General features: G+C 40.8%; 1 protein-coding gene and 2 long non-coding RNA genes across 5 annotated transcripts in view; 2 read left to right on the top strand and 1 right to left on the bottom strand.

The window, feature by feature from the left end:
* Positions 1 to 3,339, bottom strand: part of HERC3 (HECT and RLD domain containing E3 ubiquitin protein ligase 3) — a 123,315-nt gene extending 119,976 nt beyond the window's left edge. Inside the window, exons 1-2 of one of the 3 annotated variants that reach the window (XM_047717955.1) lie at positions 3,206 to 3,337; positions 522 to 583 (exon numbers count right to left, since the gene is read on the bottom strand). The gene's annotated coding sequence lies outside the window, so the exon portion shown is untranslated. Of the gene's footprint in view, positions 1 to 521; positions 584 to 2,267; positions 2,408 to 3,205 lie in introns of those variants that run through there. The other 2 variants (XM_047717956.1, XM_047717957.1) reach the window with 2 other exon arrangements.
* Positions 3,340 to 3,453: 114 nt separating this feature from the next.
* On the top strand, positions 3,454 to 12,278 carry LOC125093167 (uncharacterized). The gene is made up of 3 exons (XR_007125170.1): positions 3,454 to 3,715; positions 11,044 to 11,164; positions 11,778 to 12,278. It is a non-coding gene; the product is annotated as an uncharacterized LOC125093167 (long non-coding RNA).
* Positions 12,279 to 14,220: 1,942 nt separating this feature from the next.
* On the top strand, positions 14,221 to 16,795 carry LOC125093168 (uncharacterized). The gene is made up of 3 exons (XR_007125171.1): positions 14,221 to 14,956; positions 15,170 to 15,607; positions 15,822 to 16,795. It is a non-coding gene; the product is annotated as an uncharacterized LOC125093168 (long non-coding RNA).
* The last annotated feature ends 5,548 nt before the right edge of the window (positions 16,796 to 22,343 follow it).

Genomic DNA, 22,343 nt, shown 5'->3' with positions numbered 1-22,343 from the left:
TAGGCAGACAGACTTTCCTCCATATCCACCCTTATAATAATATTAATCCAATTACTGATTCACACACAGAAACACAGGGCTCCAACACCGGTAAGTACTATTTCCAAATGCAGTAAATGTCTAAAGAGAACAGAGTTATATTATCAAAGAGATCATCTTATTAAAAACACCTTCAAAGTCCATTTGATCCAACCTCTAGGCAAAAGACTTCATTCCTAACCTCATTTTAATGGCAGCTGAAACCTTCCGAGGCCAAATGATTTTGGTCCTCTGAGAAGTGAGTGGCTGAAGCAGAGACCAGAAACTAGGTCTCCTACTTCCTGGGCTCACCTTGTTCTCTTCACTACATCACAGCAGAGGGACGTCATTAAGGATTTGTTAAGGTCCCTTTCTAGGAGCTATACTAACTTGAGTCCTTTACATAGTTTATCTTGTTTAATCCTCTTGTCAATTCTGTGAGTCAGATATTATCTCCATGTACAAGAGGAGGAAACTGGATTCAGAGAAATTAGGTAACTCACCACAGGTAACACCCTTGGCATTCAGACTAGAAGCCAAAATAGTTTTCCCTCACCTCGAAGACCTGCAAGTTCAAAAAAATCATAATTAACATTAGCACAGTGCTACAAATTACTTTCATGTTATTGAAAAGAAAATGAGAAGTAAGCTGCTGAAAATAAGAACATCTTTATATTTATGCAAACTTAAATATTCCCCAATAACTGCACCTTAAAAACTGGAGTTTGGTTAAATACCAAAATAAGATAATCTCTAACCAACTCCAAAGATGTCACCTTTAAAAGTGAACTTGAGGGGCGCCTGGGTGGCTCAGTGGGTTAAGCCACTGCCTTCCGCTCAGGTCATGATCCCAGGATCCTGGGATCGAGTCCTGCATCAGGGTCTCTGCTCGGCAGGGAGCCTGCTTCTCCCCCTCCCTCTCTCTACCTACCTCTCTGCCTACTTGTGATCTCTGTCAAATAAATAAATAAAATCTTAAAAAAAAAAAAAGTAAACTTGAGACACAGATAGCACCTTTAAAAATTACTGGCATTTGTAGTAAATATAAAGGGAAAATTACATTATTTTTAACTCTCCCATTTCCGTTAAAAAGAGAAAATTTTGAAAAATAAATCAATTTTGTCTCTGTTCCTCCATTTTTTCCATGTACCACACACATTATAGCTTATTTTGCCAGAACTGTTTTGAAGACTTTCTCTTTCATTCCTATCATCACCACATCCTCTTTCATGCAAAACAAGATGAGACTGTCTGAGAGGCACCTTAAATCTCCCAAAAGAAAAAGTGGTCCATAATTTTAATGTATTATCATCACTTTATTTCTATCTTCTTATGTAGAAAATCCCATCCAATTTGGAGAATATTACTTTTACTTCTGAAACTGCAGCAAAACTATCTTGTATCTCCAGGAGAAGTGCAACTCTCACGTTTTAAAAAATCTTTTTAATTCTTATGCAAATCTTAAGAAATTTAAATTAGTTACTCAGAACAAAATGCTATAACCACTCCCCACACCATTGGGAACATTTTAGAATCTCTGTTTCTTTTTTCAAAAATAAAAACCCAACTACTTACAGAACAAGTAAAACTGTATGCTAATGGACTGTTTCTTTTTACATGCTGAAGGAGGAGTTCTGCCAGAGAGGCTGTGAGCCTTCCTCCTTGATTCCTGCATACCTTCTCCAGAAGGTTCCTAGCCTTGGTGTGGTAAGACATTAATGTGTAATTCATCTATTTTGCTTTAAAAGGAGGTTAAACATATTACTCCCCTTTTCTGATTTATAATGTCATTCCCTGGCCCCGGGATAAAATAAAGTACAAGAAGAGTGAGCTTCACAGTAATCTGCCTACTAAAACAAGACCTCTCTCTCCAGAGTCACTGCATTTTAAAAGACTGCCAATCCTCATTTTATTTCACTTTTCCTTCTTCTCAGTCTGGAGTTAAAAATCAGCTCACTTGATGTTATCAGATCATCAAATGAAAGGGTCTAGAAATAGCTTCCTATTTGTGGAAGGAGCCAGAAGACATACAAAAATGGAAGAGAGCTCTCGAATCGTCTTTGCTAAAGCATTCCGTGTGTAACGAATGCAAGCAAAATCCTGGAAGGCTTGCTTAGCTATGAATCCAAGGTACTTCTTAACGGTGCTGATTTAAAAGCTAAAGAACAATGTAATCAGAAAACGGACAAAAACCGTGACAGACCAAAAGCAAAGTTCAAATACACATTCCCCGGGGCTGCGGTGCATACCCAGAGTCACTGCACCGTTGCCTCAGGTGCTGCTCTACGCGCTCGCGGGCTCGTCTGTTTCAGGTCACACACGCTCGTCCCTGTCAATTGTCCCGTTTGCCCACTCCACACGTTTACACAGGACTCCAAGTGCCACCTGCCCCCGAACGTCCCAGCTCCTGACACCCCCGCGTCCGTCCATGCACTTACGTGTCCTCACACACACACACGCACACACACGTGTCCACACACACCCTCGCCCCGGCTCCGCCCCGCAGGCGGACTCGGGCGAAGCGAGCCGGGTACGGCCTCCGCCGGGTGGGTGGTGCCGGGCGCCGCGGCCCCGCCGGCGCTGTCAGCTCGGACTCCGAGCCCCGCGTCCTCAGTGCAAACTCCTCGCGGCCGCCGGGGCTCCCCCATAACGCGGAGGCCTCGCCGGCTCCCTTTACGCCGGGAAACGTCCGTGTCCCTCACCGCGAGGGTGTCACCGGAGCCCCGGCATTCAAATGGGGACAGGCGAGGAGGAAGGGGAGGATCCTCTTTTTGACTTTCTGCGTCGCAATTCCTCCTGGTCTGCACGCAGCCGAGTTGGGGTGGGGGGCGCTCCCATTTCTAAGGCTGCTTCCGGCCTTTCTGGGCGCGGGGGCTCTTTCGGTCCCAGGGCAAGCCCCGAGAACGCCGGGGAGGCGCGCGCGAAGCCGAAGGGCACCTAGCGCGCCCGGCCCGGCGCAGCCCCGCCGCCCGCCTCCTGCGCCCCTCAGGCGCTGCAGCCACCGCGCCCCGACCTCCCCGCGCGCGCGGCTCCCGGTCGTCGCGGGGAGCGCCCTGCAGCCGCAGCAGCCCCAGCAGCCCCTCCAGGAGCCGCGCGCTGACAGCCCTGCCAGGCGGAACGCGGCGGTCGCGCGCATGCAGCGCCGCGCTGACTTCTTCCCGGGAACCCCAGCCCCCGACCCGCGTACCTCGGCGGCCGCCGAACCGCCGCTCGGGATTCCGACTGTGACAGCCCCTCCGGCCCGGCTCGGGGTTTCTCCGTTTTCGGCGTCACAATAATAAGGAAGTTTCCCCGCAAGCCCGAGGGCGGCGGAATGCGCTGGAAGAGTGACTTCCCACCCGGCCAATGGGGGCCCTTCTGGGGCGGATGGGCACCAATGGCGGCCGCGGCGGCGCCGGAGGCGGGGCGGTGAGATCCGCGGGCGGGAGGCGGGGAGAGGCCCAGGCCGTGGAGGGAGGCGGGGGCAGCCCGAGGTGACAGAACCCGCGGGCCCCGCGAGGGGACAGCGGCGCGGGCGTGTGTCGGCCAGGAGCCGGCCGGCAGACCCAGAGCGCGCGCGCCGGAATGGGATTGCTTTTCACCGACGGGGAAGCGAGCGGGACTGATCAGCGGTCGGTTTTTCAGGTTCTGGGTTCTGGGTCTTAATATTTATGCAGAGGTGACCGAAAGCCTTGAGCATGGGAGGAAAATCTAGAGGGTGACAACCGAGGGTGAGTTATGAAGCGTTTTATCCCGCAGTGGAGCAGTCTTCTGTTTCATACCTCTCGGGAGGATTGGAGGAGGCGTGGAGCCTTTGAAACGCGGGGCTGCGCGGTGGGAGAGACGCGGGAAGGAAGTCGGGTGCAGAGGCCCGCACCGCCTGGGCCCTCCAGGAGAGTTGGGGGTCGAACAGGAGAACGGTGCTGCAGGAGCAAGCGGGGCTTGGGAGGCTGCAGAGTGGGGGCTGGAGGGGCATGAAGAGAAGTCACTGAGTAGATCTTAAATCTTATCATCTGAAAGACACCATGTGGCTTCTTTAGTGGATAGAGAAATCTGTCCGCCCCTACTTTCCCTGGCACTGAATCTCAGAGCTTTCTTCTCCTCCCCAAGGTCACAGTGCTGTCAGAGTTCCCGTGGTCCTTGTCCTTTTGAAGTAAACGTTCTCACAGACACGGCTTCATGTATCTGTTGTCCCCCCCACTCCCTCCCTTGAATTTGAAGCACAGAAGCAGAACACACTGGGGAAGTACCACTCTAACCCCAAAGAATGGCTTTCCTAGTGGATGAATTTCTGTAACCTGTCATTTGAACTGGGAAGGAGGCCAGATTCTTCCCAAGGACGTTCAAATCAGGTCAAGTCTGCAATTACCTGTTCTGGAAATCTAATAGATTCACCAAGCCAAAAAAAAAAAGTTTTGAGGCGTGGGGATGGGTCAATCTTGGCTGACCTAGGAACTCTCAATGAAATAAAGCAGGTTGTCAAATGCTCCTGGGACAAGAAAGATAAGAAAAGCAAAATCTCAAATTATCAGGTAGCTAAGGTCATCTGAGAAAATTTCAGCCTTTGAAGTTTGAATCACACTGGACACCTTGAGAAACAGTGGGGACAATATTAGCAAGATTCCCTTATACAGTTTCACAGAAATCTAGATACCCTACAAAGACATAATCCCAGTTAAGAGATGGTACCACAAAAAGGAACTGGGGGAAAAGCCAGAGAGGAGTCATGGTAGGAAGGGAGTTTCCCATGGTTGAGAAGGAGAGAGCAAGATTCTGTGTGATTCATGTGATTCATGTGATTCATGCCAGGAGCCGGCCGGCAGACCCAGACTGTAATCAGTCAGCATTTAGGTCAATATATTTGTCCCATGGCTTAAGTGTTTTCATAAGCAATTTCATCTTAAGGAAGAAGTTGGTTATCAAAGCCTGGAGGTGGGATTTAAGTATGTACAAACTGGAGTACCGTAAGCTTCCTTACCAAATAAACATCCAGAACCCTAGGAGATTACTTACATGTAGAATGATCAGTGAAGATACTTGGAGTACTTCATTTTATTTTCTTAATTGAACCAACATAAAATGCCTATTTCCTTAATAAGCATGTCCTGCTCCGTTTACCAAAATGGCTTTGAATGGCCACAGCACCAACAATAGTCTCTTCTTTTTTTTTTTAGGATTTTTAAAAATTATTTTTATTAACATATAATGTATTGTTTGCCCCAGGGGTACAGGTCTGTGAATCATCAGGCTTACACATTTCATAGCACTCACCATAGCACATACCCTCCCCAATGTCCATAACCCAGCTACCCTCTCCCTACACCCCACCTCCCAGCAGCCCTCAGTTTGTGAGATTAAGAGTCTCTTATGATTTGTCTCCCTCCGGATCCCATCTTGTTCATTTTTTCCTTCCCTACCCACCAAACTCCCACCCTACCTCTCAAATTCCTCATATCAGAGAGATCATATGATTGTTGTCTTTCTCTGATTAACTTACTTCGCTAAGCATAATACCCTCTAGTTCCATCCATGTCGTTGCAAATGACAAGATTTCAATTTTTTGATGGCTGCATAGTATTCCATTGTGTATCTATACCACATCTTCTTTATCCATTCATCTGTTGATGGACATCTAGGTTCTTTCCATAGTTTGGCTATTGTGGACATTGTTGCTATAAACATTCGAGTGCATGTGCCCCTTCAAATCACTACGTTTGTATCTTTAGGGTAAATACCTGGTAGTGCGATTGCTGGGTCATAGGGAGGCTCTATTTAAACTTTTTGAGGAACCTCCATGCTGTTTTCCAGAGTGGCTGCACCAGCTCACATTCCCACCAACAGTGTAGGAGGGTTCCCCTTTCTCTGCATCCTCGCCAGCATCTGTCGTTTTCTGACTTGTTCATTTTAGCCGTCCTGACTGAGCACCAACAATAGTCTTAATAACATATTTAAACTGGTTTGAGAGACCATACTTTACTTTTTCTTTGCATTTCTATAGCTCCATCTTCCATCCATTTCTTTCTGACTTCCCGTATGGTCCCCCAACAAATATACTGTATATTGAGCGTCTACTGTAATACCAGCTCCTGCTGATATCTTGGTGAGGAAAATGGCACAGTTTCTGTTGCCTTCAAGGGGGAGGCAAACATTAACCACCTCAATGCACCAAGGAGTACATAGTTGCTAACTAAGATAAATGTTATGGAAAGAAAACATTCATGTTAAATATAAAAGATTTAACCTAAAAAACAACTGTAAACAAAATTGACTTCCAGTTAATGCTATGTACACTGACGTATTTAGGAGGAAGTATACTGATATCTGCAAGTTATTTTGAAAAGATGGATTGAAGGCTGGATAGAGAGATGGATAGCTAGATATACATGTAATAAATCCAGTAGCCCAAGATGTTAATTATAGACTCTCCATGGTAGGTAGATGGGTGGGGTTTTTGGAATTCCTGGGTGGCTCAGTTGGTTAAATAACTGCCTTCAACTCAGGTCATGTTTGGGATGGAGCCCCACATGGGGCTCCCTGCTCAGTGGGGAGCCTGCTTCTCCCTCTCCCATTCCCCCTGCTTGGGTTCCCTCTCTCACTATCTATCTCTGTCAAATAAATAAATAAAATCTTTTTAAAAATTTTTTACAATAACAAGTGTTGGAAAACAAAAAATAAATAATAAGAGATGTGATAAATTGTAACTGTAACCTTTGACAGGCAGAAGGGATCATGTAGTCCAGCGCTAGCCCTGGACAGATGAGGAATCCCCAGTGACAAGGGGATGATACCCAGTGCTGCTACACCTCCACCTGAACAGATACCCATTCGCACCATTTTTTACAGCTCACTTTTTGAAATGCTTGTGCCTATTTCAAATTGAAAGAAATTCTCAGTACAGTAGGAATACTGTTTAATGATGATTGTTTTCTGTGTTTAACTTACTTACCTGGCAGACAAACATGAACTTGGTAAACTTAGAGACAGATCAGACTTGTGGGGAAAAAATAGGTTGGCCACAACATTCTGTCTTTCAGGTATACTTTTGAAAAGATAAGTGTCTTCACCTCTGGGAAAGGAAACCAATGATTATTTGACAGATAGTATGTGCATACTCTGTAAAGCTACATAATGACAAAGGTGTTTCTTGGTCCCTCCACCGCCCAAAATACTCATTTTGTCCATGTAGTCAATATTCAAAGGAAAAAGTCATTCTTAAACATTTTTTACATGTTTTCACTGTTTTTTGTTGCTTAATACAGTTTACCCAAGAAGCCCATATATGCCCAGGCTACATTATCTAAGCTTATTGAAAACTGTCCTATAACATACAGCATTGATTTATTACTGTGAAAAATAACTTGGAAGAAAAATATCATGGTAAATCAATATTGCCATCAATCAAATAATTATTAAATATTTAGTCAATGTCTTCTATATATATTGCCGAATAAGAAGCATTATTCCTCACTGCAAAGAGCTTACAGGCTTTATGACTATTCCTTTGTGTTTCTTGAAACTATTCATAGTTTAATTTTGCATTTTTAAAAAATCAGTCCATTTGGATGAAGCACAAACACCTTACCTTAAATATTAGAAACTCAGTAATATCATATAGGCTAATATCAATTAATGTTACAAAAAAACATTGGATGATTGAGCATTTCCTAAGAAAGCCTTTAGGGTGAGCTTTAGTTTGTCCCTGAAGACCCATGCAATAAAGTCTTTAGGAAGTGACATCTTTCATGAAAATTTCTCTTCTTACAAGGTCCGAGACTTGTACCCTTGGAAGTGGCATCCAACCTAGCACTAGGACTGCACTGACAAAATAAGACCTTGGGGGATTACAGCAAAGAGCATGTCTATTGCTGTGTAGCTGCAGAGTGTGCAGATTTTAACTGCCAAAAATCAGGCAATTGTTTTACCCTTCTAGATGAAAAAAAAAAAATCTCCAGAAGTTCACTTGTGTCAAATCAAAATAAAATCATCAAAATGAAAAACCCCTTTTCTTTGAAGTTAAAGATGAAATCTGGGTCAAATGAGCTAAAGTGACCCTATGGAATTATAAAGGGGCATGCATAAAACAGTATTAGACAGCTTTATAACTTGGCCATAAATTCAAGGAACACAGGTGAATATGCATAATAAATGGTTTCTTGCTCTACCGTTATGATACATCATATGTTCCATGACATTACCTGATACACTGTGTTATCCCTTGAGGCAATGCATAGTTCAGGTTGCATTGAGTGTGATGCAGTAAATTCATTTTCCTCAATCCTAGCAGAAGCATATTTAATGTGTTGTCTCAGTTGACTTCTCTCATTTTTACTAAATAAACTTTGGGGCACCTGGGTGGCTCAGTTGGCTAAGTGTTTACCTTTGGCTTGGGTGGTGATCCCAGAGTCCTGGGATTGAGCCCCAAGCTGGGCTCCCTATTCGGCAGGGAGTCTGCTTCTCCCTCTGCCTCTGCCCCCGCCCTTTAGTGCTAGCTATATCTGTTTCTGTATCTCTCAAGTAAATAAAATCTTTAAAAATAAATAAATGGGGGCACCTGGGTGGCTCAGTGGGTTAAAGCCTCTGCCTTCATCTCAGGTCATGATCCCGGGGTTCTGGGATTGAGCCCCACATCAAGCTCTTTGCTCAGCAGGGAGCCTGCTTCCCGCCTCTCTCTCTGCCTGCCTCTCTGCCTACTTGTGATCTCTGTCGGTCAAATAAATAATAAATAAATAAATAAATAAATAAATAAATAATTTTTTAAAATAAATAAATGAACCTATATCTTTACCATACTCCAGAAGAAGCAAGTAATCAGAGGGGGTTCTATCTGTAAAGTTGTAATATAATATAATATAATATAACAATAAGAATCTGTAAAAAAATAAAATAGTATCGTGTTTCCAAACTTTATGGCTACCCTTTATATAAAGGGGAACTGATAATTGGTATTTAACTTTCCATTGGTCTCCAGCATTTGTCTTCATCCCACATGTAGGTAAAAGCCCAGTGAAGTCAACCATTATATTTGCTTTTAAATTGTTGACTAACAAATTGTTCTTACCTTACAGATATTTAAGATACTATAGAATCATCTTATAGATACTATGGCTATTTCTGTTTCCCTCTTTCCATTGGCTTTTGAAAGCCTGGAACAAAATGTATGTCCCATCTGTACAGAAGCTTACTGCATACATTTTGAGAAGTAACCTCAATTCAAGATTCATTATAACTTTTCTATGACATTTTCCCATTATACTCATTTTCTTACCTACTTAAAGAAAAACAAACTTGCTTTTCTCTTCACAAAGGTAATATTCACTACAGAAGATATGTAAATTATATATAAGGAAAGAATAAAAATGATCAGTCCATCTACCACCTTTTTTTAGTTCTTATTATTTTGTCCTTTCCCCACACATATATACATTTCTAAAAGTGGCTCATTTTCTACATCTCACACAATGCTTTCTGAATTTAACAATATATTTAACATCTTCAAGAGAATTAAATAGTATTCTACAACATCATTTTAAATTGTATGTAAATTACATACACCTACAAAATGAATATACTGTAATTTAACCAATTTCTTATTGTGTATTCATTTTCCATTCTTTGCCATTATAAGCAGTAGTGCAAACGTAGCTACACATAGTGAATATAACTAAATATTTGCCCTCGCCTTTGATTATTTCCTTAAGAAAAATTCCTAAGAGAATAATTGCTAGGTCAGGCAGAATGCAGAGTCTTAAGGCTTTATAGAATATTGCCAATAATCCCTAACAAAAGATGGTACCAGCTAAATACACATAAAATGTCTAAGTAACCCTTGTCCAACCCCCTTACCAATAATGGGGTTGTTTTGGTTTGGTTTTCATTTTATTGTTTTTATTAATAAGTCACCTTATGTCTTGACTAGAATATATGGATTAACAAGATTTAATCTTGTTAATTAAAAGAATTATACTTCACTAGAATTTTAAATAATTAAAATTAAAACAAAAAATTCTAATAAAATAAAAAGCCACATAGCCCACATCTGAAAATCAGCTTAGGTAAGATGTTTCTAAACATGAACATCAAAAATCACTTAAATGCATAAAAATCTATGAGTAGGGTTGTTGGTCCTTTCTAAAATTGTTTAATGTCATGTGACTCCTCAATCTTCCCACACACCTTCCAGAAATAAAAGGTTCCAGGAAGGAAGTTCTGTACAAACTTAGACTGTTGTTAATCATATTCTTATTCACACACACGCACATACCAATAACAATCAGTTGATGGTTCGCCAAGTTCCACAGAAAAATAAAAAGCATAGAAAGTGGGGCACGTGGGTGGCTCAGTCAGTTAAGCAGCGGACTCTTGATTTCAGCTCAGATCATGATCTCAGGGTCATGAGATCGAGATTGAGTTCTCTGTCAGTCTCATGCTGAGCATGGAGCCTGCTTAAGATTCTCTCTCTCCGTCTCCATCTGCCCCTCTCTACCCAACAAATAAGTAAATCTTAAAAAAAAAGGGGGGGGGACGAAGTATCAGAATTTATTTCATCCATCAATAGAATGGTAGCCAAAGAAGGCACTTTACTGTGCATTTCTCAAAAAGAAAACGTAGTGTCATGACTTGTAATAATCCATTATGGTTCAGTCACCTTTGTCATCAGTCACCTTATGTGTACCAGTGTGTCCCAGGCTTTATAGAAGAAAATGACTGGGACGCCTGGGTGGCTCAGTTGGTTAAGCAGCTGCCTTCGGCTCAGGTCATGATCCTGAGGTCCTGGGATCAAGTCCCTCATAGGCCTACTTGCTCAGAAGGGAGCCTGCTTCCTCCTCTCTCTCTGCCTGCTTCTCTGCCTGCTTGTGTGTACTCTCTCTCTGACAAATAAATAAAAAATCTTAAAAAAAAAAAAGAAGAAGAAGAAAATGACCTTATTGACCAACCATCAGATAAGCATGTACTTCGAGTTCTTTCATAGCCTTCAGAAGTAGATTTGTACTATTCCATCCAAGTTCTTGCCTGGTTCCCTTTTTGAGTAACTGGATTTCAACGTAGATATATGGCTATCAGCCTAGAACCAGAGAGAACCACCTGACCAGTACCTGGAAAGAAACATGCATGCTGGATGTTATGCATTATGTTCTGATGGATTGTACTGATGGACCCTGTACTTAGGGTAAGTAGCTTGGAAGGTGTAGTGAATTAAATAGTTTCTCCCAAAATCCATGTCTACCTGGAACTTAGAATGTGAATTATTTGGAAGAGGGTCTTCACAGATGTAATTAGTTTCATTAAAATGAGATAGATCATAAAATGAGAATTAGGAAGATTCTAAATCCAATAACCAATGTCCTTTTTTTTTTTTTAATATTTTATTTATTTAACCGACAGAGATCACAAGTAGGCAGAGAGGCAGGTGGCGGCGGGGGGTGGGGTGGGGTGGGAAGCAGGCTGCCCACTGACCAGAGAGCCCAAAGTGGGGCTCGATCCCAGGACCCTGAGATCACGACCTGAGCCAAAGGCAGAGGCTTAACCCACTGAGCCACCCAGGCACCGAACTAATGTCCTTTTAAGAAAGCCATGTGGGGGCTCAGATGGTTGAGCATCTGCCTTTGGCTCAGGTCATGATCTCCAGGTCCTGGAATCAAGCCCCATGTTGGGCTCCTGGTTCAGCAGGGAGTCTGCTTTTTCCTCTCCCTCTGCCTCTCCCTCTACTTGTGCTCTCTCAGTCTCTGTCTCTGTATCTCTCAAATGAATAAATTTTTTAAAAATCCTTTAAAAAAAAAAAGCCATGTGAATACACAGAGACAAATAAGAAAAACATCATGTGAAAATAGAGATTGGAGTGATGGGTATCTCCCAGCCAAGAAATGCCAAGTAACCACCAGAAGCAAGAAGAGAGGCATAGAGAGTAGATTCTCCCTCAGAACCTCCTGAGGGCATCAAACTGCCAACACCTTGATTTTGGACTTCAGCCTCCAGAATTGTGAGAGAATACATTTCTGATGTTTTAAGCCACCCAGTATGTGGTACAGAGGTAGGTACATTGCTGCAAAAAGTATAATAGGCTTTTAATGCAGTAGCTGTGGCATCTGTGACCAGGGTGATTGCCAGGATTGACTTAGAGATCTAGCATCTTAGCCGAGAGTTCCCTTTCCCTGAGAGCTCTGTATGTGTCCTTCCCAAAGTATCAATGCAATCAAAAAGAATGACATTTGCAAACTGACAAAGTCTATTCTCAATCAAGATATACAGGGAGTTATACTCCCTGGCTAGATCTTTCCAATAAACATTGACATCCTTGGGGCGCCTGGGTGGCTCAGTGGGTTAAGCCGCTGCCTTCAGCTCAGGTCATGATCCCAGGTCCTGGGTTCGAGCCCCACATCGGGCTTTCTGCTCGGCAGGGAGCCTGCTTCCTCCTCTCTCTCTGCCTGCCTCTCTGCCTACTTGTGATTTCTCTCTGTCAAATAAATAAATAAAATCTTTAAAAAAAACAAAAAACAAAACAAAACAAAAAAACATTGACATCCTTTTGCAAGCGAATGTAGGTTAGCCAAGTCCATTTTACAAAGTATACTTTCTCCACCTGGTATTTTATTTTATTTTTTTAAAGATTTTACTTATTCACTCGACATATGAGCTCACAGGTAGGCAGAGAGGCAGGCAGAGAGAGAGAGGTGGAAGCAGGCTCCCCGATGAGCAGAGAGCCCAATGCAGGGCTCAATCGCAGGACCCTGGGATCATGACCTGAGCTGAAGGCAGAGGCTTAACCCACTGAGCCATCCAGATGCCCCATCCACCTGGTATTTTATTATAGTAGCAGTAAACACAGAGTTCCATATTAGTTTCATCCAGAAAACATATAAATTATGTAAGATTGCATGTATATAAGACTTGACCTTGAAATTCTAGTCTTTTCAAAGACAAATCATGTTTTCCTTGATCTTACAGCAGAACAGGTACCCTTTATGAATGAGTGTAACATAGAAGCTGGGAAATATTTAAATTTATTTTATTTATCCCACAATGTAAGACTTTGTTAAAGTGAAATTTCATGTCAGTGGAGGACCCAAGAAAATCAGTCATAACCGTAGGAAACTCCATCAAGTCCATTCCCTTGTAGACCTTTTTTTTTTTTAAGATTTTATTTATTTATTTGACAGACAGAGATCGCGAGTAGGCAGAGAGGCAGGCAGAGAGAGAGAGAAGGAAGCAGGCTTCCTGCTGAGCAGAGAGCCCGATGCGGGGCTTGATCCCCCAGGACTCTGGGATCATGACCTGAGCCGAAGGCAGAGGCTTTAACCCACTGAGCCACCCAGGTGCCCCCCTGTAGAACTTTGTAATGATTTTTCATAGTATTTTTAAAGGAAATCTTGACAATTATTTTTATTTTTTAAAAAGACAACATTAGGGGCACCTGGGTGGCTCAGTGGGTTAAGCCTCTGCCTTCGGCTCAGGTCATGACCTCAGGGTCCTGGGATCCGAGCCCCGCATCAGGCTCTCTGCTCAGCGGGGAGCCTGTTTCCTTCCCTCTCTCTCTGCCTGCCTCAATGCCTGTTTGTGATCTCTCTCTCTCTGTCAAATAAATAAATAAAATATTTTTTTAAATAAATAACAAGCCAACATTATGTTGTTTTGGTTTTTTTTTTTACAATTTTATTTATTCATTTGACACAGAGAGAGGGTACACACAAGCAGGGGGAGCAGCAGAGGGAGAGGGAGAAGCAGGCTCTCTGTTGAGCAAGGAGCACAATGCAGGCTTGATCCCATGACCTTGATGGACCAGAGCCAAAGGCAGACACTTAACCAACTGAGCTATCCAGGTGCCCCAGGTGAGAAATACATTGTAAAACAAAATACAAACTGTTTTGATCCATACAGAGGTCAAAAAAGAGTTACTTAAATAAATTGTTTATTTAGGGGTGCCTGGGTGGCTCAGTGGGTTGAGCCTCTGCCTTTGGCTCAGGTCATGATCTCAGGGTCCTGGGATTGAGTCCCACATCGGGCTCTCTGCTTGGCAGGGAGCCTGCTTCCCCCTCTCTCTCTCTGCCTGCCTCTCTGCCTACTTGTGATATCTCTCTCTCTCTCTCTCTCTCTCTCTCTCTCGTCAAATAAATAAATAAATAAATATCTTTAAAAATTGTTTATTGCTTATTATTTTATTTATTTATTGTTATTTATTGTTTAATAAATATTTATAGTATAATAATATAATTTATTGTTTATGGAAGAAATTCTGACCCCAGGTCAGCCTCTGAAGCATTCAGTGGACTTGGCTATGCTGAATCTAAGCTACGCTGAGAAGGATCTCTTGGTATACAGAACAGACATCAAATTTAACCACAGAGACATTTTACTTAGGAGATCAACTAAGCAACTCCATGATTTATATCACTGAAAAAAAAAAAAAAAAAAACAGTGGCTGTTAATTAGAAGCTCCCTAAGCTTTCCATACCTCATCTATTCTTTGAAGAGATTGCCAATAATAATATATCAAGTTCTTTTAATATCCACTTTGTGGAGATAATAGTGTTTGTAATATTGAGAACAGTCCTTTGAGAAATATAGATGAAATATTTGGTAAAACACCAAAACACAATTTTTTAAAGAACACATTGTCAGCAAATAAAAGAACTGTTAAGAGAATGGGCTCTGCAGCCTCTTTGCAAACTGGGTCTAGAAACACAAAAAGTCCTGCTGTAAGGGTCTAGTATGGGAAAAGAGGAGCAGGAATTCGTGGTATCAATCTACAGCAAAAAAGAAATGAATATGGAGTTTCCATGTTGCCCTTTCTGTTGCTTCTTCCCCTTTGCCCTTCCTCCTCCACCTTCTGGTACCCCACACCATTAGTGCATGATTCTAAGCTTTCGTTTTCAATCTTCTACCCTTTCGAGAATCTGATGGCATTACATGTTGTCTCCACAAAAATGGTGCATTTGCTCACATAATTATGAATACCATTCTAAGAGTTTTTTTTTTTTTATTTTAAAAGATTTTATTTATTTTACAGAGAGAGAGAGATGACAAGTAGGCAGAGAGGCAGGCAGAGAGAGAGGAGGAAGCAGGCTCCCCGCTGAGCAGAGAGCCAGATGCGGGGCTCGATCCCAGGACCCTGAGATCATGACCTGAGCCGAAGGCAGAGGCTTAACCCACTGAGCCACCCAGGCGCCCCCATTCTAAGAGTTTTTATGGACTCTTTCCATCTAGGGATGGACCTATGTACTCCTCATCCTCTTCATTATGAACCTTTGCCTTAACTGCTTACCAGATCTAAGAATCAGATAAGCTCATATGTCTTAAATGCAATAAGGCTTAATATTTGGCTATTCTCTCCTAGAAGGAATTTCAAATCTAGGATAATGTCCCCATCTCAAGATCCTTAATCACATTTGCAAAGTCCCTTTTACCATATAAGAGAACATATTTACAGGTTCCAGAGATTAGGATGCAGACATCTTTGGGGAACCATTATTCAGCCTACCACACTCTACATCACCTCTTCCTCAACCCTAGTTTTGGTCCTTATCTGTACCCCTAGACTACTTTAACATTTCCCTAACTGGCTTTTGTGACCTCAGCCTCTCTCCCAATTCCTTGGCCATTCTGTATGTGAGCCAAGGTTTGTTTTTTTTTTTAAGATTTTATTTATTTATTTGACAGAGAGAGAGCACAAGTAGACAGAGAGGCAGGCAGAGAGAGAGAGAGAGAGGGAAGCAGGCTCCCTGCTGAGCAGAGAGCCCGATGCGGGCCTCGATCCCAGGACCCTGAGATCATGACCTGAGCCGAAGGCAGCGGCTTAACCCACTGAGCCACCCAGGCGCCCGTGAGCCAAGTTTTAATGAATATTTGTCATTATCTTGAATGGCCAAAATGCTGACCTTAACATACCTTGGCCCAGAACTGCTCTCTCCTGTCAAACTGATCATAATGTTCCCCTATCTACACAAACCAAGGATATTCCTATATTTGTTCAGATCACACCTCCTCTCACCTCTAAAATTCTCCCATTATGCTAGAGTCTGGCATGAGTCCCACTTCTTCCATGAAACCCTCTGGAGGTCCAACCCACAATTTGACTTCCTATAGCACTTTTTGTGAACATGATGTCCCTAGCATTTATTACATGCTATTTGTGTGTCTCCACCAGTTTCCCACCATACGATCTTAGAGAAGTCAATTTCCATTCTCGTGCCTCTGTTTCCCTATCTATAAAACTGATAATATTTGTACTCTCATCATAGGAATGTTCTGATCTTTCAATGTAATAACAATGCACTTAAAATGCTCAGCATACAGCACTTAATAAATGTTAACTCCCCTTCCTTTTTCTTCTATTTACTTTCTTTAGCATATGAGCCATATTAAAAATTCTTTCAGGGAAGGGACTATTTCTTATGCATTAAAATATACCATATACATTGTAAGATCAATAGGTACATCTTTTATCACTATTACTGTCGATGACAATAATTACCATATAAGAGATGATTCCAATAATGTTTCAGAACTCCAATTTGGTCCTTCCCACTTTCTATTTCCCATTCTGGAGTACAAATGAACACCTTCTCTTCCATCAAACTATTTACATTTCTATTAAGATATTTAGAGAATATTTATACTTGATTAACTATGGAAACACCTAAGGGTAATGGCTGGCAAATAGCGGATCTTCATCAAGTATTGGCACAAAGAATTATTCTGTGGTCAAGAATCTGCCTGTTGCATTGCTTTCTTTACTTCTGAGTTATCATTTGAAAAAGGAAGAGGATGAGGTGCCTGGGTGGCTCAGTGGGTTAAGCCACTGCCTTCGGCTTAGGTCAAGATTTCAGAGTCCTGGGATTGAGCCCCGAGCCCCGCGTCAGCTTCTCTGCTCAGCAGGGAGCCTGCTTCCTGCCTCTCTGTCTACTTGTGATCTCTCGCTCTGTCAAATAAATAAATAAAATCTTTTTTAAAAAATTTTTTAAATAAAGAAAAAGGAAGAAGTTGTATTTGATTAACCTCACAGCCCTTTGAATCTCTAAAATCCACTATTCCTATAATCCTGTGAATAGAGTAAGAAGCTACTTTGACCAAGATATAACCCTTTCTTATGTTTATTTTTTCTCTCCAAGATTTTATTTAAATTCAAATTAGTTAACATATAGTGTAGTATTAGTTTCAGGAATAGACTATAGTGATTCATCACTTACAAAAATACCCCAGTGCATCACAAGTGCCCTCCTTAATGTTTATCACCCTTTTAACCATCCCACACTTCCCCTCTTGCAACCCTCACTTTGTTCTCTATCATTAAGAGTCTCTTACAGTTTGCCTTCCTCTCTGTTTTTATCTCATTTTATTTTTCCTTCTCTTCCCCTATGTTTATCTGGTTTGTTTCTTAAATTTCACAGATGAGTGAAATCATACAGTACTTGTCTTTCTCTGACTGACTTATTTCACTTAGCATAATACACTGTAGTTCCATCTACATCATTGCAAATAGAAAGATTTCATTCTTTTTGATGGCTGAGTAATATTCCATTGTATATGTATACCACATCTTCTTTATCCATTCATCAGTCAGTGGACATATGGGATCTCTCCATAGTTTGCCTATTGTTGCTAATGTTGCTATAAACATTGGGGTGCATGTGCCCCTTTGAATCAGTATTTTTTATCCTTAGGATAAATACCTAGTATTGCAGTTGCTAGATCATAAGGTAGTTCTCTTTTTAACTTTTTGATGAACCTGCACACTGTTTTACAGAGTGGCTGCACCAGTTGCATTCCCACCAACGGTGTAACAGTGTTCCCCTTTCTCTCCACCCTTGCCAAGACCTATTGTTTCCCATGTTGTTAATTTCAGCCATTCTGACAGGTGTGAGGTGGTATCTCATCATGGTTTTGATTTGTATTTCTCTGATGATGAGTGATGTTGAGCATTTTTTCAATGGTCTGTGGACCATCTGGACATCTTATTTGGAAAAATGTCTATTCATGTCTCTGCCCATTTCTTTTTTTTTTTTTTAAGATTTTATTTATTTATTTGACAGAGAGATCACAAGTAGATGGAGAGGCAGGCATCTCTGCCCATTTCTTAACTGGATTATTTGTTTTTTAGATGTTGAGGTTCATAAGTTCTTCATATATTTTGGATACCAAATCTTTATCAGAGATATCATTTGCAAATATCTTCTCCCATTTTGTATGTTGTCTTTTAGTTTTGTTGTTTATTTCCTTCACTTTGCAGAAGTATTTTTTATCTTGAGTTATTTTTTTATCTTGCAGAAGTTTTTTTTATCTTTATCCTAATAGTTTATTTTTGTTTTTGTTTCCCTTGTTTCCAGAGATGTATCTAGTAAGAAGTTGCTACAGCTGAAGTCAAAGTGGTTGCTGCCTATGTTCTCCTCTAAGACGTTGGTAGATTCCTATCTCACATTTATGTCTTTCATCCATTTTGGATTTTTTTGTGTATGATGTAAAAAAGTGGTCCAGTTTCATTCTTCTGCATGTGGCTGTCCAATTTTTCTAACACCATTTGTTGAAGAAACTGTCTTTTTTCTACTGGATATTCTTTCCTGCTTTGTTGAAGATTAGTTGACAATATTGTTGAGGGTCCATTTCCGGGTTCTCTATTCTGTTCCATTGATCTATGTGTCTGTTTTTGTGTCAGTACTAGACTGTCTTGATGATTATAGCTTTGTAATAAAGTTTGAAGTCTGTAATTATGATGCTGCCAGATTTGTGTTGTTTTTTTTTTTTTCAGCACTTCTTTGGCTATTCAGGGTATTTTCTGGTTCCACACAAATTTTAAAATTGTTTGTTCTAGCTCTAAAAATGTGTTGGTGTTGTTATTTGATAGGGATTTCTCTGAATGTGTAGATTGCTTTGAGTAGTATAGACATTTTAACAATATTGGTTCTTCCAAGCCATGAGCGTGGAATGTTTTTCTATTTCTTTGTGTCGTTTTCAATTTCATAAGTGTTCTATAGTTTTCAGAGTACAGATCTTTTACCTCTTGGGTGGGTTTATTCCTAGGCATCTTATGGCTTCTGGTGCAATCATAAATGGTATAGATTCTCTGATTTCTCTTTCTGCTACTGTTGGTATATGGAAATGCAACAGGTTTCTGTACATTGATCTTATATCCTGTGACTTTGCTGAATTCATGTATTGGTTCTAGCAGTTTTTTGGTGGACTTTTTTGGGTTTTCTACATAGAGTATCATGTCATCTGCAAAGACTGAAAGTTTGACTTCTTCCTTGCTGATTTGGATGCCTTTTATTTCTTTTTGTTGTCTGATTGCTGAGGCAAGGGCCCTTTCTTACCTTTAAATCATTTCCTCAAACACTGCTCTCACTTTGGTATCACCATTCTACAGGGCCAATTTATGATAACATGTCTGTTTATGGAGACAGAAAAGTCTATTCCACTTACTGCTAGATATGATTAGGTCTACAGCTATTACTTAAATAGCTATTACCTGAAACTATCTTCAGTATTAGAACCTACTTTATACATGCATAAACATAAAGTATCCTTTATTCTAAGGCAAAAATTTTCTAAATCAAAATATATATGTAGCACTCACATAAATATTCACTTGATTGAAGATAATATCATAAAAAAACTTTTAGAAATAAATGTATAATGGGAGTTGAGAAAGGAAGATGTAATTAATATGATCTTTGGCCAGAAACACCTGGAACTAAGTCAACAACCTCTCCCCTTAAGGTCCACAAGGAAAGATGCAAATAAAAATAAGCATTTTGTTAAAAAAAAAAAAAAAAAAAAAAACAAAACAGAAGCCACAACAAACAAACACATTTGCTATTAGATAAGGCTTTAATGCCAGACTTCAATGCAGAACTTTAGGGAATAGTCAGAAGCTTGGTGAACAAGTGCCTTTGCCTAAGCTTATTATTTCCTGTGTCCTCTGTTTCTGCCCCAATACTCACATCCAAGTCTTAGATCTTCCTATTCTAATGCCACTACAATCTTATTTATGCATCGACCATAAGACTCTACTCTGAGAAAGCATGACTCAATTAATGTCCTTTAACTTTACCAATCCAAAGCAAACAAACAAAAACTTTACCAATCCATAGCAACTCCTCCTCCTTGGAGGAGAGAAGAAATTGCCACAGCCAACTCGAGGAATTCCGCCTTTACACCATATAGCAAATAAATTCCAGAGAAGTTTAAGAAACAACAAAAACTTCAGAAAAAAAAATAATAAGTGATTTCTTACAAAACTTTGTGGAGAAGAAAGGCTCTAAGCATGGTACCATGAAACAAAATGGAAAAGATTAATGGGCTTTATTACTTGAAACTTAGAACAGAAAATTAAACCCAAAAAAAGTTAAAAGGCAACATTTTACTAGGAAAATATCTTTCTGTGTATGACAAAGGCTTTTACAATAAGAAATAAGAAAATAAGATAAGATAATAAGAAATAAGAAAAAATACTCTAAGAAATAGCAGAAGTCTTGATGAGGTAAAACGCACACACACATTAATGGGGAGACCTATCCAGCATTTTCAGGGAATCGTTCCCTGAAGAGAAAACATTTAAGCTTAAGTCTTAAGGATGTGAGGAATTGCCAGGCTGGGAAAGATCATCCCTGGCAGAGGGAACAGCATGTGTCAAAGTTCTGAGTCTAAGAAGAGCTCGTCCTTGTCCAAGTCCTGAAAGGATTGCCAGCTCGCCAGAGTGGCAGGAGCAGAGTGGGCAGAGCAGAGAGCGGCAGGAAGGAAGCTTGGAGAAAAAGTCAGGGACATACCATGCCAGCTGTTACAGGGGTTTTAGTTCTATTATAAGTGCAGTAAAAAGCCACTGAGTGGGGGAGTGGGAAGTGTTAAACAGATCACCCGTTCCTGGATAGATGGCAAGAGATGGAAGGGGTGGGAATACATCTTCAATGTAGATGAGGGCTTTTTATCATTATTTGAGGTTATTAAATTCTATTGTTTTAGAGACTTGACTCTTAAAGGCACTGTAGCCTCACGCTGCTGGCTTTTAGTAGACAGGGGAGCAAACAGGAGAGCAAATGACATCACCTTTGTGTCAGCCGCTGGTGCTTGTCGAATTAGACAGGGTAAAGAGGAGCCCTCAAATGACAGTGAGACCAAATAAGTATTCAGCTTTTAAACTCTGAGGGCAACATGGTGTTTAGCATAATCACATTGACATGCGATTTGCATGTCCCAACTCTCTAGAATACAGATTATGCATTGTGTGAAAAGGAGCAATCCTATACAAAAGGATCTTCATTGGTGTTCTGCCAAAGGTATCTAGACTTCAATACTTTTCAACAGGTGATTGGCATCTAGTGTCCTTACTATTCCAATAAAGCCTTTTTAGAAGTTGGCACCAGCTATTGTTGAAAATCAAATCTGATCAGAGACTTCAAACTGAGTTAAATTTATCTAGATCTGAAGTTTTATATCTTGTCTAAGTAAGATGTGAAACAAAAACAAACAAAAATTCTCCAGGACACCCAAGCAAAATATTTTTTTAAAATATTATGGAGATTGAGGCACCTGGGTGGCTCAGTCGTTTAAGCATCCAATTCTTGATTTCAGCTCTGGTCATAATCTCAGGGTTAAGAGATTTGATTCAATTTGACTTAAAAGTGGACCCCTGCCTTACCTTTTAGTGTCTCCATTTCTTCAGTTGTGAAGTGGAGATGGTAATAGTACCTACCTCATAGGGTGGTCTCAGTTTAGATGAGATAATGTGATGAAACTCTTGGAATTGTGTTCAGCAGGAAGCCTGCTTGGGATTCTCTCCCTCTCCCTTTCTCTCTCAACCCCTCTCCCTGCTCACCTGTTTCTCTCTCTCTCTCTCAAATAAATAAATAACTCTTTAAAAAAAATTTCTGGAAGTATTAAAAACAATTGTTAATTCCACACAATCTAGCAATTCCACTTCTGGGTATACACCCAAAAGAGTTGGAACCAAGGTCTCAGAAAGATATTTGTACACAATGTTCATAGCAACACTATTCACAATAGCCAAAAAGTAAAAGTAACCCGTGTCCATCAATCGATGACTGGATAAAAAGACGTGATCTATATGTACAATGGAATATGATAAAGCCTTAAAAATGAAGGAAATGGTATAACATCGATGAGCTTTGAACACATTATATTAAGTGAAATAAGCCAGCTATTAAAAAAGGCAAATATTGTATGATTTCATTTTACGAAATACCTATATCATACAAACTGGTCAAATTCATGGAGACAGAAAGTGGAATGGTCACTGCCAGGGAGAAATGGAGAGTTAGTATTTAATGGAAACAGAGTTTTCATTTGGGAAGAAAAAAACTTTCTAAAGATAAGTAGTGGGGATGGTTGCACAACGTCAAGTG

This window comes from Lutra lutra, chromosome 2, assembly GCF_902655055.1.
Source record: "Lutra lutra chromosome 2, mLutLut1.2, whole genome shotgun sequence".
Classification (NCBI taxonomy): domain Eukaryota; kingdom Metazoa; phylum Chordata; class Mammalia; order Carnivora; family Mustelidae; genus Lutra; species Lutra lutra.
Note: the sequence above shows the minus strand (reverse complement) of the source record. Positions and strands in the feature narration are given on the sequence as shown.